This window comes from Mastigoproctus giganteus, chromosome 12 (genome assembly GCF_048544385.1).
Source record: "Mastigoproctus giganteus isolate SK-2022 chromosome 12, ASM4854438v1, whole genome shotgun sequence".
NCBI classification, from domain to species: Eukaryota; Metazoa; Arthropoda; class Arachnida; order Uropygi; family Thelyphonidae; genus Mastigoproctus; species Mastigoproctus giganteus.
Window position 1 is genome coordinate 14202336 of NC_143586.1, and position 17709 is coordinate 14220044.

Consider the following 17709-nt stretch of genomic DNA (forward strand, 5'->3'; position numbering starts at 1 on the left):
GATTAAATGAAATAAAGTAAAATAAAAGGTGATAGAGCACAAAAGATGGTAGTCCCAACGCAGTGTCAGTGATATGAAAATTAAGGTAAAAATAGGGATAAAGCAAAAATAAAATATGATAAAGTGTTTTCAGAGTGGGAAAAAAAGGTTTTTGAATTATATATAGATTTTTAAGTAAATTTGGAAAAATATATTGGTGTTGTTATTTTGTGGAAATTAGAGGAATTAAAATTATTTAGAATAAGCATATGGTATAGGGTGAGATATTAAATTGAGGATGGGAAGGCAGTTTAGGAGTGGTTAAATAAAGATGAAAAATAGCGATAGAATGAGGATAGTTGGAACATTTGTATTACCCTCATATTGCGCGTTTTGGTGCATCTGTCATACAGGGTATTTCAAGGCCTTGCTTATTTATTTTTATTTTTATCCATCAACTGAAACTGATTTTATATTAGATTTAACACACACACCACACACACACACACACACACACACACACACATATGCGCGTGCATATGTGCAAATGCACCTAAAAACTTCCCACCTCATCTGTTCATCCCCTTTAATAATTTTTCTAAAAAGGAGGATCCGCTCTGTGAAAGTATGCAGGATACTTTTTATATGGTGGAGACTGTTTTTGCAGAATAGTGTTCAAAAGGTTTACTGAATTATGTTTTCATGTAGCGCAAGCTTAAAGAACTGGAATAGCTCATGGAAGGGGCTCTTCTCCCTCTACCTGAAATTAGGAAGCTACAGCCTCTATGGGAGAGGACTTTAGAAATTCCTCCAGTTTGATAGGAATGAAATCTGGGTATCTCCAAATGAGTGGTGGATGGTGATGTGTATTGCTGACTAAGCTGCCACAGGAGACTATTTCATAGCTCAACTGGCATAACAGGGATAGGTTATCTTCAAGTCAGCTCATATTCATCACTAGATTCAGATTTGCTGGAGGCTGAAGGCCATCATTTGCTTACTGAAACTTTTTGTTTGTAAGCATGATTCCCTTAATATTTGGATCATATTCAATTGGAGAATTCACTTCTTTGGACACACACACACACACTATTTGCACCTAGCCTACAATATAATCTTGATATATATATATATATATAGGTTTTTTCCTCCCATCAGTAAAACCCAGATATGGTTTAGCATTAGTAGAGGCATATGATACAAGAAAGCAAACTTATATAGCATCAGCAAAAAAAAAAATAATAATAATCATATTTCACACAACCAGTTGCTCTAAAAGTTTTGCAATTCTTCCTCGAATTTATTTAATCTGTCAACTTCCACAATGAAAGATAGAAGTTTGTTCCAACAATCAACCACCCGCTGGCTAATAAAGACAAATTTCCAAACATTTATTCTACAACTGGCTTTCTTGAATTTGAATTTATATCCCCTCAGGTGAATAATCTGAGCAAGAGGAAGAATCCCATCAGTATTGACCCTGCTTGACCCATTCAAGGCCTTATACACCTCAATAAGATCACCTTGCAAATGCCTAGTCTCCAAATGCTGTAATTTGCAGAACTTAAGCCTTTCTTCGTAAGAGCACCCCTTTGTTCCTCTCACCAGTCTTGTTGCCCTTTTCTGTACTCGTTCTAGCAACTCTACATCCTTCCTAAAATGAGGCCTCCAGACCTGTGTGCAGTACTCAAGGTGTGGCCTGACCATTGCCTTATACAGGGTGTTTCAAAAATGATGGTCAATAATTTAAAGGTGAAAAGTACAAACTAAAATAAGCAAAAAAAGTCCCAGTGAACATCGGGCTGCAAATTAACCGTTTTTGAGGTAATGCACATTTTCTGTTAAGATCTACCGCTGGCTATGGGAGCAGTAGTTTAGCAAAAAGCTGTGAATCCTTTGCTAATTGCGGTTTTATTAAAACATAAGATAATACATTTTTAATTTTTGGTTTCAACACCACAGGATTTTACAGATGTTACATGTTGCAGGATGTTCTTTCTAACACCCTTTCCTCAACATCAGGTGTTATTCTTCTGGGCCTACCTGCTCATACTCCATGTGTGAAGCACCCATGTTCTCCAAGGCTTTGATTTACCCTGATGAGTGTGCACCTGTTGGGCTGCCTTCAGCAGGGAAATGCTTCTTGGTACAAATGTGTAGCCTCGAGTGCACTGCCGTTGACTTTACCATACATGAAGTGCATGTTCGCATACTCTGTGTTGCTGTAACCTCTTTCCATGTTGACTATACTTTGACAAGTACTAGTATGCCTGCTACGTGTCAGAGCATTGAGAGAGGGGAAACGGAGAGAATGAGCATAACATAACCTAAACAAACAAGTCAGTGGTGGGTCCCAACTCTGTACAGTTCACCTTGTCAGTGGATCCAAAATAGAAATGTGCAATATCTCAAAAACAATTCACTTAAGGACCCATGTTTAGTTGGCTTTTTTTGCATATTGTAGTCTGTACAGTTCACCTTTAAATTATTGACCATTACTTTGTTATTTGGTTTTTAGGAGCATTAGCAACTAAGGCCATATTGCTCCGGGGATATTCGGTGGTCATTCCCTGACCTTTCCGCATCCTCCGTATTTGGTGGTCACGGGCTCGAACCCCGATCTAATCAAGAAGTGTGTGCTACGCACTGCTACTTCTGCCCACCTTTTATCCATTGTAGCAATGGATAAAAGGATGGTTGATTTCTTGATTAGATCGGGGTTCGAGCCCGTGACCACCAAATACGGAGGATGCGGAAAGGTCAGGGAATGACCACCGGATATCCCCGGAGCAATATGGCCTTAGTTGCTAATGCTCCTAAAAACCAAATAACAAAGTAATGGTCAATAGTGGTCACTTGCCCTTAAAAGCATACCGCTCCAATTTGTACAGTAGTCTTCTGTGTGCAATAATATCAAAAGCTTTCCTGAAATCCAAGTAGATGATATCAAAATTATTTTTTGCATTCAGTTCCTTTGTAACCACATCATAATAACCAATAAATTTATCAGACAAGACTTTCCCTTAAAAAACCCATGTTGTGTCTGAATTATATTGCAGTCTTGTCTAGATGCTCCTGCAATGCTTCTTTAAGCAGTGACTCCATTATTTCCCCCAGAACAGAAGTTAAGCTAACAGGTCTGTAATTACTCGGGTCACCCTTTGATTCCTCTTTGTGAATTGGGGATACATTTGCACATCTCCAGTTTGTGTGGACCTCCCCTGAGTCCATGGATGCCCTCATAACTATGGCTAAGTATTTGCTTATTTCCTTTGCTGCCTTGTTCAATATAACTGGATTGATTGCATCCACCCCAGGTGCCTTTTCTTATATTTAACTTCAACAATTTCTCTTCTACTTTGCTTTCAGTTATTACAAAATCACTTAGCTTCCTGTTAGTTTAGTATACTTTTGTCCTTCCTTCCTTCCTTACAAAATTATGTGTGAATATAGATGCAAAATATTTGTTCAATTTGTCAGCTTTCTGAGCAGGATCAACAACAGTCATACTATCAATATCAAGTGGATCAATCTGATTTATTCCCTTCCTTCTAGAGTTTATATAAGTAAATAAGTCTTTGCTCTTTTTCTTTTCATCCTTTGCCAAAGATTTCTCGTAATCTGCCTTCGCTTGCCTAACCTTCTTTACAGATGTACCATAAGCTTTTTTTAAAAGTGTGTTAATTGTCTGACAGCACCGGGGGTTCCCCCATCTCCGAGTTGTATTCTTTGTAAATGACACAGAACTCTGTGGAGGCCAGAGATTTAGTGTTTTGGGTGTGGTATGTTGTGTAGTGTTATATTCTGTTGTTTCTCTGACCATTTAGCTGTTGGGCCCCTATTGGGACCCACTTGCCCACACTTTGCCACGAGGAGGCAGGTCAGGCACCCAGTAGATTATATAAGTACTTTGGCAGGTCCCGCCACCTATTCCTATTATCCAAGGATTTCAGTGGCAAGGCCTATTAAAAGAAAAAAAAAAAACCATAGGCTTCTGCGTCGCCTGATAATTTATATGCATCCCATTCGTTTTTGTTCTCTGTCATGCGTCTCATTAGTTCAATATGAACTAGACCTTGGCAAAATAAATATTTAGGGTAAAAATCTCAAACAACAAATTCTATATAACATTAATGATTTAACATTAATTAATATTAACATTACTGTTATAATAATAAAAACAACAACAACAGACTTTGACTTTGTTTTCACTTCCCATGAGAACAATATGAAGGAGAGAATTTCCCTTGACTTTCAAATTATAATTCTGTAATTAATTACTGCTTTAGTTACATAATTTGCTGTTTTAATTTCATCATTATTTCATTTTTTATTTACATCAAATCAAAGTCTGCACTTGTCCCTTGAGGCATCAGGTTAACCTAGGTGATTATTAAAATACATCGACAGATACAATAATGTATGCCAAGGAATAAGCCATTATAACAAGCATAGACATTTATTTATTAACAGTAGTACTTAATATTAATAATAAAAATACTTTCTAATTATAATAATTTAATTAATATGAACAGAAAAAGATAATTCTAGCAATATATATTGTGATTGTACAGGCACACAATTTATGGTACAATGTCAGACCAGATTCTTGTGAGGGTTAGCACTCTTTCAGTGATCTGGTCACTACCTGTGCAGAGTTTTAACACATTAGATCCTCATTTCCCTACTCCAAGATTGGGCTCCAGGTCCAGATGGGCAGGCTGAACATTGGGGATGGTTCATGGTAAAGGATGATTGTAAAGGATGTTTTATCCTTACATGCCCATTCATAGTTGACGTGGAGCTGACGTTGGAAGTTCCCATACAACATTTCAAGCATGTTGTATGGGAACTTCCCCTGGAGTGACTTGAGACAGGTTCCACCTAAGAAGAATGACAAGGCATTGTTATAGGGTTGTGAGAGTTAGATGGCCAAGTGAGAATTTCTGCCACCGAAGGTACTTTCAGTCAGTGGGAGATTAATTCTGCCACGTTGATCTCCCGCTTTATTTTTGATTAAAATTTTCCAGAAAGTCCATTCTATGGAAGTATACAGGATACTTTTTGATATGGTGAAGGGGTTTCTAGGAAGAAATTATCTAGAAGAAAACCCAGTAATGAGTTCCAAAAAAACATCTAAACCGGGTCGGTGATGAAGTCCATATCAAAGATACATATAGGTCTATTGGGAATGCATCTGACAATGTATTTCAGGATGAGTGTTGGGTGGTAAACTCTAGTGAGTTCCTGTTTGTTCTACCATAGAGGATATCTACATCCTATAGCCTTGCAAGAGCAAAGATTAGTCTTCATGAGAAAATTTGCTAGGGGATGGGAATTCATTTTATAGAAGTTTACAGGATAATTTTTGATATGGTGAAGGTTAAATATTTTTTGTGAAATCCCTCAGGTCAGCTTGTCCTCAAAAAAGATGATCATGATCAAGACAGTGGCCCGTGGCAGTGCTTTAGTATTAGTAGTGGCATATTATGCAAGAAAGCAAGCTTATAAAGTATCAGCCAAGGAAAAAAAAATTTCCCACATCACCTGTTCATCCCTTCCAATAATTTTTCTAATTCTTCCTTGAATTTATTCGACTGAATATACTGCTTTAGATTTAATATGCTTCTTAATTAAGAACATAACCTCTCCCCTTCTGTCCTGCCCTGTCTGTCCTTTTGGTATGACTGAACTGTGCCTATTGAAAAAAAAAAAAAGAATTTGTGTGATGTTTATATATGGGGCATTGTGTGGGTGTGTGTATTAGTGAGCATCTGAGAGGAAGTATTGTTATTTAACCTGTCTTTATTAATGTGCACCTGAATATACATTAAAAAAAAAGTTTGTGTACTTATAAGCATGAAAACTATGTTTTTGTGTTGCTGTCAGTCCCCCACCAAATTTGACTTGCAGCTGGTGGGTGGTGCTCTTGTTGGGGCCTACTCTACCCCTGACTGAGATCATACTTACTGACACCATGATGCTGATTCCTTCTTATTGGAAGCACTGTATAGAATTTAATATTGAAAAATGCAAAGTATTGCATATGGGTAGCAGTAACCCCAGAGTAGCATTAGCTTTAGCTAATGCATTTGATGCAAGAAAGCATGCTTATATAGCATCAGCCAAAACATACCAAAAATAATGTACCAACTGTGCAGTACATTTGTACATTGATTTTGTTTTTGGAAACAAGATTAGATCTGTGTGGGTGAAGTTTTTACGGCTCCAGCTAATAGTTTTTCTTAACTTTTTACCATTTTATTGACTAAATTGGCATTTTAGTTTATTTTCTAGAAGTGGTTTTATATTCCTAGTTACGATACTAGTTTATTTTGAACTTAGAAAGAGATTTTCTGAGTTATTACTTAGTATTGGTAAAACTTGTACCATTTGAAACTTGCCACCGTTGTGTAGTATTGATATGGAATAGCATTATGTATATCTCGAACTTGATAGCGTAAGACATAACGTAAAACTAGATAGCGTAATATGTAGCTTGTAGTAGGAATCTGTTAGCTTAGCATAGTATTGGCAATTAATCAATTAAATTTATAAATCCTTTTAATTTTTATTGTTAATTAAATTGTATTTAAATAGAAATCATGCCCTAGACTAGAGCAGCAAAGAAACTTACGCAAAGTAGCGAGTGCTGTGGTTTGCTGGAAAACTGAAGGGAACAATTCTCCAATGCATCACAGTCTAAAAAAAATGTGTAAAATGCAATATGTTTGCAAATCTCTCTTGTAAAGGACATGATCTAGTCATGGAGGGTGTGTGTGTGTGTGTGCGTGAGTGTACTACGTGCAGAGAATGTGAAGAAATTTGGCGTAACTCAGCATTTTGATGGGCATCTATGAGAGCTTGAAGAGTCTGGTTCACGTCCTCAAAGGAATTAAAATGGGGGCCCATCAAGTTCTCATCTGCCCAACTCAATGCCAGAGCTCACTCTTATGCACCAGGAAACACAGTGGCAACCTTCAGGGAAGAATGTGCCGGTCCCACAGGAGCTAGTTATTGTTGGTGACTCAATTGTCAGAGGAATACATTGTGCAAAAAGGATAGGTGGAATGGGACCAGAGTATGTCTGCCAAGGATAAAAGTTGATGATGCTGTAGAGCAGATATCATCTTTTAAGGGCACAAAAGGTGATATCGTTGTACACAATATCACCTTTTGTGCTACACTAATGACACTAAGTGTAGGAGATCCCCGGATTTACTAAAAAAGTATAGGTCAATGTTGAAAAAAAGTTGCGAGTTAGGTTAAATTTGTAAGTGTCTGCAATCCTGCCCAGACACGATAGGAGGTAGAATGTGACAAGAGCCTTGTCATTCGATTCATCCCTGGAGAGATTGTGCAGGGCTCATGGGGTAGAATTTTTCTCAGCATAGTCTGTGCTTGTTAACTGGAGTGATTGCTTCTACAGGGATGGGATACACTTAAATAGAAGTGGTGCAAGAATATTTGCTGATGCTATAGAGGCAATGTTAGGTGGGTCGGAAAACTGCTACTTGGGGGAGGGATTCACAGACTAATAGATTAACAGTAGCCACAAGCAGAAGTGGAAATGATTCTTGCACTGCTTTTATTGGAATGAGCAGCAGCCTGGAAAGCCAGTTTCTGGGGATTTCAGGAGATGTTGGGAATCATGAAACAAGTAAATACGTGAGCTGTGTTAGAGTAACTAAGTGTAAGAACAGGTGCATCTGCACTTGCATGTACACCAATGCTAGAAGTATAGTAAATAAATTTGATGAATTTGAAGTGCTGGTTAAGACATCCAAGGAAATATTGATGGGATATCAGAGACGTGGTGCCACTCAGATATAAGGGATGCAGAATTGGAATTTGGGGAGTACAATGTCTACAAAAAGGGAGGAGGGGTTATGCTATTAGTTACAAAACAAATAAAATATAAGGAAGTGCATCCAGTTGACATAGATGGACAGTGCAATGTTGAGTCAGTTTGGTGTGACATAAGCACTGGGAAAGTAAAAGTGAGAGCAGGGGTTTGTCATAGGCCTATTGATTCTGATGAGTACAATGAGCAATTATACAGTGAAATAGTGGGCCAGCAAATCAGGGTGTCTTATAATGGGGGATTTTAACTTTCCAGATATTGACTGGAATTTGTGGGTTGGTCACTCACACACTACAAGGCTTTTGTGGATTTATTGGATGATTGTTTTCTGCAGCAGCGTGTTAGAGAGGTAACAAGAGGGAGTAACACTCTTGAACTGCTTATCAGCAGTGATTATTCATGCATTAAGAATTTACAGATTTACAGATAAAGGAACTACTAGGTGGCAGTGATCACAGTGTACTAATGTGGGATTTACTTAAAGATGTAACTACCATCAGGGGTAAAGGGAAAGGTTTTTGCTTTCGTAAAGGCGACTGCAGTGGTGTCAGAGATTTTTTTAGGTTCTATACAGTGAGGCCAACTGATGATGTTACCAACAGCAAATTCTAAATGGGAAACATTCAAGGAAGCTACTAGGCTTTTGTTCCAGCTAAGAAATACTGCTCTAGATTTAGGCCCAAATGGATGTTAGATGAACTAGAGACTCGTGGCAGAGAAGAAAAATGCATGGGATGCACATAAATTGTCAGGTGACACAGAAGCCTATGGTAGATACAAGCTAGTCTGCAATCAAGTCACAAAGGACATTAGGCAAGCGAAGGCAGATTATGAAAAATCTTTGGCAAAGGATGCAAAGAAAAACAGCAAAGAGTTCTTTACATATATAAACTCTAAAAGGAAGGGGATTATTCAGATTGGTCCACTTGATATCAGTGGTCTGACTGTAGATGATCATTCTCAGATAGCTGCCAAAATAAATGAGTATTTTGCATCTACATTCACACATGAGGAGTTATTCGAGGAGGAGAGGGCCAGATGTTTTTCAAACTCTTAACAAGGAGTTAAATGATTTTGTAATAATTGAGAGCAAGGTGGAGGAGAAACTGTTGAAGTTAAAAATAAGAAAGGCACCTGGGGTGGATGGGATCTATCCAGTTATATTAAAGGAGGTGGCAAAAGAAGTAAGTAAACCCTTAGCCATAAATATGAGAGCATCCTTGGACTTGGGTGACGTCCCTACGGACTGGAGATGTGCAAATATATCTCCAATTCACAAAGGGTGACACGAGTAATTACAGACAAAGGGTGACACGAGTAATTACAGACCTGCTAGTTTGACTTCTGTTCCAGGAAAAATAATGGAGTCACTGGTTAAAGAGGCATTGCAGTATCATCTATACAAGACAGCAGGAATAATTCAGACACAGCATGGGTTTGTCAAGAAGAGGTCTTGTCTGACCAATTTGATTGAATACTATGATGTGGTCACAAAGCAACTGGATACAAAAAATAATTTTGATATCGTATACATGATTTGTATTTCAGGAAAGCTTTTGATACTATTACACATGGAGGATTACCGTACAAATTGGGAAAAGGTATGGCATTAAGGGTAAGTTGCTACAATGGGTAAAGGGATGGTTGAGTGGGAGACGAAAGGGAGTGGTAATCAGTGGACACTGCTCTTCATGGACAAATGTTATTAGTGGAGTTCGCGAGGGTTCAGTGCTGAGTCCATTGTTGTTTTGTATATTTATCAATGATTTTGATGAAGGTATATCAAGCTTAATGTAAAAGTTTGTGGATGATACAAAGGTTGGCAGGATTGTTAATAACAGAAATTATGGTATATTGCTGCAGCAGGATGTGGAAAAGTTGGGTAAATGGGCTGAGAAGTGGCAACTGAAGTTTAACATTGACAAATGCAAAGTACTGCATATGAATGGGTATTAGTAACCCCAGAGAAATGTACCAACTGGGTGGTGTTACACTCAGGGTAGTGAAGAATGAAAGAGACCTGGGGGTAATTGTGCAGTCAGATATGAAGTTTTCTGAGCAGTGCAGACAGGCTGCCCGAGTAGGTCATGGGATCTTGTCCATGATATACAGGAATTTTGTGAGCAGGGATGAGGAAGTGATTATTCCTTTATATAAGGCAATGGTCAGGCCACACCTTGAGTACTGCATACAGGTCTGGAAGCCTCATTTTAGGAAAGATTTAGAGTTGCTAGAACGAGTACAGAGAAGGGCAAGAAGACTGGTGAAGGGAACAAAAGGGTGCTCTTATGAAGAAAGGCTAAAATTTTGCAAATTGCAGCTTCTGGAGGACTAGGTGCCTGTGAGGCTATCTGATTGATCAGCTCACAGGCTCAATGCTGATGGGATTGTTCCTCTTGCTCAGATTACAAGGTGAGGGGGCATAGATTCAAACTGAGAAAAGACAGTTGTAGAATAGATGTGTGGAAGTTTGCCTTTAGCCATTGGTTAGTTGATTTCTGGAACAAACTTCCATCTGTTGTTGTGGAAGTTGATAGCTTAAATAAATTCAGGGGAGCACTAGACAAACACCTGGATTGAATGAATCAGTGAAATGGGAAGGGTTTTTTTTTTTTTTTTTTTTTTTGCTGATGCTGTATAAGCTTGCTTTCTTGCATCATGTGCCTCTACTAATGGTAATACTACACTGCAGGTAATGGTGGAGGAATCTATGTTTAGTCTCCAGAGCTAAGTTCCAATCAGCCCTTCTCCATCTCTTCCATCAAGCAGTATGATTGATGTCTTTTGAGGCTATGATGAAACCCATGGTGAGATCCAAACTTTCTTACATTTCGAGGGTACAGCTCTAAAACAGTGTTCGAAGGCCGGCCGCTAGTTAGTACACTGGACCAAACCTATTGGTAACTTTCTAAGAGGCTTCATTATTAACTAATATATAATCTTGCTACCTCTACTCTGCCAGATAGTGACTGGAGGGAGTCCGAGTCGTGTGTATATGGGGGTCTTTGTCGAGGCCACGTTTTGTCAAGGATCTGGGTATATTCCTACCATGTGTATGCCATATCAAAAATTTCATTACTTCATACAGCATGATTCCCCCCCCCCCACTTTTCTTACTATTGAATACACCATGAATTGTCAAACTAATAGAGCAAACTTACCTGCAAAAAGATCTAAATCTCCCAAACACTTCCTAGTTCATTTCACAAATATATGTGGCCTCAGTTCTAATCTCAATGATGTCCATTTCCACTTACAGTCTGCTAAACCCTATGTACTTCTTCTGACAGAATCTCAGTTATCGGTTGATTCACCCACTACTCAACTAAGTTGCCCAAATTATTCGCTGTATAATTCCTTCTGCCTCAAAGGTGGTATTGTGCATATGTCCATTCTGATATTCCCTATTAGAGACTTGGTAATTTAGAATCTCCTCTTTACAATCTTCTTTGGCTTAAAATCTCTCTGCCTCATTCTGTCAAATTCATCTGCTGTCTCTACCGTTCTCCCAACTCCAGTAATCACTTGGAACTCTTCGACTTCCTCTCTTTGCAACTTGACTTTCTACAGTCCAACTTTCCTAATTGTAATTTAATTTTCTTTGGTGATTTTAATGTTCACTACTCCAGCTGGCTTCCGTTTTCTAGTCACACTGACCCAGCTGATTGAGATGCTGAGGCTTTTGCAATTACTGATGACCTCGCAAAAATTGTTTCTTTACCTACCAGAATACTGGACAATCCTAACCATACAGCCTAAGTGCTTGATCCAAAGATGTTTTTCCTTCTGCTTGGAAATTTGCTCATATCCAGCCAGTTCCTAAAAAGGGTGACAAATCTCTCCCATCCAATTATAACGTCCCATTGCAATTACTTCTTCTCTTTCTAAAGTAATGGGGTTGGTGGTTAATCAGTTAACCACCAACTGTTAAACTACCTAGAAACCCTCCGTCTGATCAACGATAGCCATATTCTGACTTATGTTACCCAATTATTCTGGCTTACGTTACCCATTTATGGACAAATTCAATGGAAAAGTTCGGTGAAACACAAGCAGTTGTTCTTGACATCTCAAAGGCTTTCAATCACATTTGGTATAAAGGTCTTTTTTTTTTTTTTTTTATTTTTTTTATGTAAACCCCAAACACGAGAGGTATTAGAACCTATAGTACTTAGTACCGTGCTTGGGTTGAAGTTTGAGAAGATGAAAGAAGATATTTGTTGACATTGGACTTGAACTTCTGTAGACTGTAATTTTCAGGAAATACATATGAAGGAAGGTTGTTCCAGAAAACGGCAGTTGAATGAATAAACGAGGAAGATGAAAAGTTGGTTCTGTGAGTTTGAAGTTGGACAGTAAATGGATGTTGGTTGGTAAGGTCACGTGTTCAGACTGTTTTGAAAGAGAGAGCAGGAATTATAGAAGCCAATTCAGAAGAACAGTGCCCATGGAAGTATCTGTAGAAAACACATGCAGCAGAAACAGTACGTCTATGGGACAGCGAGTGGAGAGACTCTGTTAGAGATGAATCATTAATTAACCTAACTGCCCTTTTCTGAATGGAATCAAGAAGCCTGAGAGAGGTTTTGGGGGCACTACCCCAGATGTGGGAACAATATTCCATGGTAGAGCAGATTTTCGATTTGTACAGAGTGAACAGCTGTTTGGAAGAAAAGTAACACCTAGAGCGAAAGAGAAAACCAAGTTTTTTAGATGCAGAGGAAGCAATATTTGTAATGTGCTTGTGCCAAGAGAGATTAGAAGGCAGGGTAATCCCCAAAAGAGATATATCATTTTGCCTAGAAATCAGAGTGTCACTAAAGATAAGCATAGGAGCAGAAGAATCCTTTTTGCAACATATAAGACAAGACTGAGTTTTAGAGTGTTTGAAATCAACTAAGTTGTCTTTGCCCCACTGGAGAATTACCTGGAGATCGGCATTTAAGGAATTGGTAGCAGATTTTCAAAAAGTTGAACTGATTGAGCAGAGCAAGGTTTCTCAAAATGGAATGCAATGTGCTATCATCGGCAAAACTATGGATAGGATTTCCAGTCAATGGAAGAAGGTCATTAATATACAAGAGGAAAAGAACTGAACCTTGGGGGACACTGGCATTAGTGGAAAAGTTAAAGACAGAGAGCCATCTACCATCACCCTTAGATCTGAGTGATCAGAGAGAAAACTGGATAACCAATTACAAAAAACAGTAGGCAAACCATAAGACGGAAGCTTGTTTAGAAGACCTTTATGCCAAACACGATCGAAAGCCCTTTGAGATGTCAAGAGCAACTACTTGTGTTTCACCGAACCTTTCCATTGAATTAGTCCATAAATGGGTAACATAAGCCAGAATATAACCAGTGGCTCGACACTGACGGAATCCATACTGGCAATTGTTGAGCAGAGGAAGGTTTCTAGGTAGTTTAAGAGTTGGCGATTAATTGATTTCTCCATTACTTTAGAAAGAGTAAAAGTAATTGCAATGGGACGATAATTGGATATGAGGGATTTTTCACCCTTTTTAGGAACTGGCTGGATATGAGCAAATTTCCAACCAGAAGGAAAAACACCTTTCGAATAAGAAAGGGAAAAAAGGTGGCAAAGAACAGGAGTAAGTTCAGGAGCACAGGTTTTGAGAACAAGTGGAGAAATACCATCGGGACCTGGAGCTTTCTTAGCATCGAGATTCGTCAAAATCCTTCTGACATCCTTTTGACAGAAGACCACAGGAGGCATTGAATGGAGCATGTTGGGAATGGTGGGAGGTGTTTTACCAAGATCATTAATACATGAGTTGGAAGAAAAATGGGATGCTAGCAGGTCAGCTTTATCCTTGGCTGAAGTGACAACAGAATCATCTGGTTTGGATCGAGTTGGGAGCTGAGATGGGCAAAAGTTGCAGCCAATAGCTTTGGCAAGAGACCAGAATGCTCGGCTACCATTAGGGCAAGAAGCAAGTTTTCTACTCTTAGCCTGTTTAAACTCTAGTTTGGACTGATTAATAACTACTTTACAATTGTTGCGAACTTTGGTGTAGGCAGAAAATGAAACTGAAGAATTAGACAAGCCAATTACGATATGCAACATTCTTCTCTTGAACAACCTTACCACATTTATTGGAAAACCAAGGTTTAGATAAAGGGCGAGATGTTAAAGTGGAGTGTGGGATAAAGGATTCCATTCCTGCAAGAATAATTTCACTTACATGATCTGAGCAAACATTAGCATTAGCATTAGTAGAGGCATATGATGCAAGAAAGCAAGCTTATTCAGCATCAGCCAAAAAAAAAAAAAAAAAACCCTCTCCCATTTCACCCCTCCGTTCGTTCGAAATACCTGTCCAGTTGAGCTTTAAATTTGTTTAGGCTATCAACTTCAACAACAAGTGATGGAAGTCGGTTCCACCAACCAACCACCCGCTGGCCAAAGGCAAATTTCCGCACATCTATCCGACATCCGTCCTTCCTCAATTTGAATTTATGCCCTCTGAGGTGATTATTCTGAGAAAGATGAAGAATCCCATTGGCATTGAGCATGCTCAAACCATTCAAAGCCTTATACACCTCTATCAGATCACCTTGCCGGTGCCTAGTCTCCAGACTCTGTAATTTGCAAAACTTAAGCCTTTCATCGTAAGAGCAACCCTTTGTTCCATTTACTAATCTTGTTGCCCTTCTCTGTACCCGTTCCAGCAGCTCTACATCCTTCTTGAAATGAGGCCTCCAGACCTGTATACAGTACTCAAGATGTGGCCTAACCATTGCCTTATACAAGGGAATAATCACCTCCTTATCCCTGCTAGAAAAATTCCTGTATATCATTGACAAGACACCATGAGCTACTCTTGCAGCTCGTCTGCACTGCTCAGAGAACTTCATATCTGCCTGCACAATTACCCCCAGGTCCTTTTCATTCTCCACCACTGTCAGTGTAGTACCGCAGAGTTGATACATTGCTCTGGGGTTACTGTTACCCATATGTAGTACTTTACATTTGTCAATGTTAAACTTCATTTGCCACCTCTCAGCCCATCTGTTCAACCTTTCCAGATCCTGTTGCAGCAGCATAGCGTCAGTAGTGTCCTTAACGACCCTGCCAACCTTTGTATCATCTGCAAACTTAGACATTAAACTTGATATCCCATCATCAATATCATTCATAAACACCGAAAACAACAATGGACCCAACACTGAACCTTGAGGAACTCCACTAATAACATTAGTCCACGTTGAGCAGTGTCCATTGATTACCACTCTCTGTCTTCTGCCACTCAACCATCCCCTTATCCATAGCAGCAATTTGCCTCCAATGCCACACTGCTCCAATTTGTGCAGCAGTCTTCCATGTGCAACAGTATCAAAAGCCTTTCTAAGATCCAAATATATAATATCAAAGTTATTCCCTGCATCCAGTTCTTTTGTGACTACATCATAGTATCCAATCAAATTGGTCAGGCAAGACCTGCCCTTAACAAAACCATGCTGCGTCTGAGCTATAACTGAATTCTTGTCTAGATGATCCTGCAGTGCTTCTTTAACCAGTGCCTACATTAATTTACCTGGAACAGAAGTTAAACTAACAGGTCTATAATTACTGTGTCAGCCTTTGATCCTCCTTTGTGAATTGGGGTTACATTTGCACATCTCCAGTCTATGGGTACCTCCCCTGAGTCCAAAGAAGCTCTCATAATTATGGCTAGGGGTTTGCATACTTCCTTTGCTGCCTCCTTTAATATAACTGGATAGATCCCATCCACCCCAGGTGCCGTTTTTATGTTTATCCTCAACAATCTCTCCTCCACTTTCCTCTCAGTTATTACAAAATCATCCAGCTCACTGCCAATGTTTACCTACATCATTCTCCTTCCTGAATAACTCCTCATGCGTGAATGTAGATGCAAAATACTCGTTTAGATTGCTAGCCACCTGAGCAGGATCCTCAACTGTTGAACCATCAATATCCAGTGGACCAATCTGATTCATCCCTTTTCTTCTCGAGTTCAAGTATGTAAAGAACTCCTTTCTGTTTTTCTTTGCATCCTTTGCCAAGGATTTTTCGTAGTCTGCCTTTGCCTGCCTAATCTCCTTTGTGACTTGGTTACAGACCAACTTATATCTATCATAGGCTTCCATGTCACCCATTAATTTGTATGTATCCCATGCATTTTTCTTCTCTGCCACATGTCTCATTAGTCCATCTGACAACCATTTAAGCCTAAACCTTGAACAATATTTCTTAGTTGGTATGTAAAGCCTGGTAGCCACCAAGATTAGTTCCTTGAATGCTTCCCATTTTGAGTTTGCTGTTGGCAACATCATCAGTTGGTCCCACTGTATAGAATTTAAATACTGTCTCAGACCATCATAGTCGCCTTTACGAAAACAAAAACCCTTCCCTTTACCTCTGATGGTAGTTACCTCCTTGAGTAAATCCCACTTCAACACACTGTGATCACTGCCACCTAGTGGTTCATTTATCTGCAGGTTCTTAATGCATGAAGAATCACTACTGATAATCAGATCAAGAGTATTGCTCCCTCTTGTTGCCTCACGAACATGCTGATGTAGAAAACAATCATCCAATAAATCCACAAAAGCCTTGCTAGTGTGCGAGTGACCAACCCACAAATTCCAGTCAATATCTGGGAAATTAAAATCCCCCATTATAAGACTCTCTGATTTACTGGCCCACTCTATTTCCCTGTACAATATATTATTATACTCATCAGAGTCATTAGGCCTATAGCACACTCCTACTCTCAATTTTGATTTCCCTATGCTTATGTCACACCAAACTGACTCGACACTGCCCTGTCCATCGATGTCAACTGGCTTCATTGACATCAGAAGATTTGAAATAGTAATCTGACCAAGGAAAAGAAGAAAAGAAATCTCGCATGTTATCCCATTTTGCATTCTTGTAATGCCAAAGAACACAAGGTTGGGAATAGCCATGAGATAAAGGCTCCATTGGAGAAGAGACAATCACCAAGTTGTGATCTGAAGTGCCTAAAAGACCTCTCACTTCGACCGTGTACTTAGAATGATTGTTTGTGAGAAAAAGATCAAGCATGTTGGTTGTATGATTAGGATTGTCCGGTATTCTTGTAAGGAAATGAACAATCTGTGCAAGGTCATTAGTAATTGCAAAAGCCTCAGCATCTTGACCAACTGGGTCAATGTGACTAGAAAACAGAAATCAGCTGAAGTTGTGAACATTAAAATCACCAAGGAAAATTACCTCACTGTTAGGAAAGTTGGACTGGAGAAAGTCAAGTTGCAAAGAGAGGAAGTCAAAGAGCTCCAAGTGATTAGTGGAGTTGGGAGAACAGTAGAGACAACAGATGAATTTAGCATTAGCATTAGTAGAGGCATTTGATGCAAGAAAGCAAGCTTATGCAGCATCAGCCAAAAAAAAAAAAAAAAAAAACCCACTTCCACTTCACCCCTCTGTTCGTTCAAAATATCTGTCCAGCTGAGCCTTAAACTTATTTAGGCTATCAACCTCCACTACAAGGGATGGAAGTCTGTTCCACCAACCAGCCACCTGCTGGCTAAAGGCAAATTTCTGCACGTCTATCCTACATCTGTCTTTCCTCAATTTGAATTTATGCCCTCTCAGGTGATTATTCTGAGCTAGAGGAAGAATCCCATCAGCATTCAGCATGCTCAAACCATTCAAGGCTTTATACACCTCTATCAGATCACCTCGCTGGTGCCTAGTCTCCAGACACTGTAATTTGCAAAACTTAAGCCTTTCTTCGTAAGAGCACCCATTTGACACAATGAGGTAGAGAGATTTTAAGCCTGAGAAGATCAAAGAGAGGAAATTCCAAATTGCCAAGTCTCTGACAGGGAATATTAGA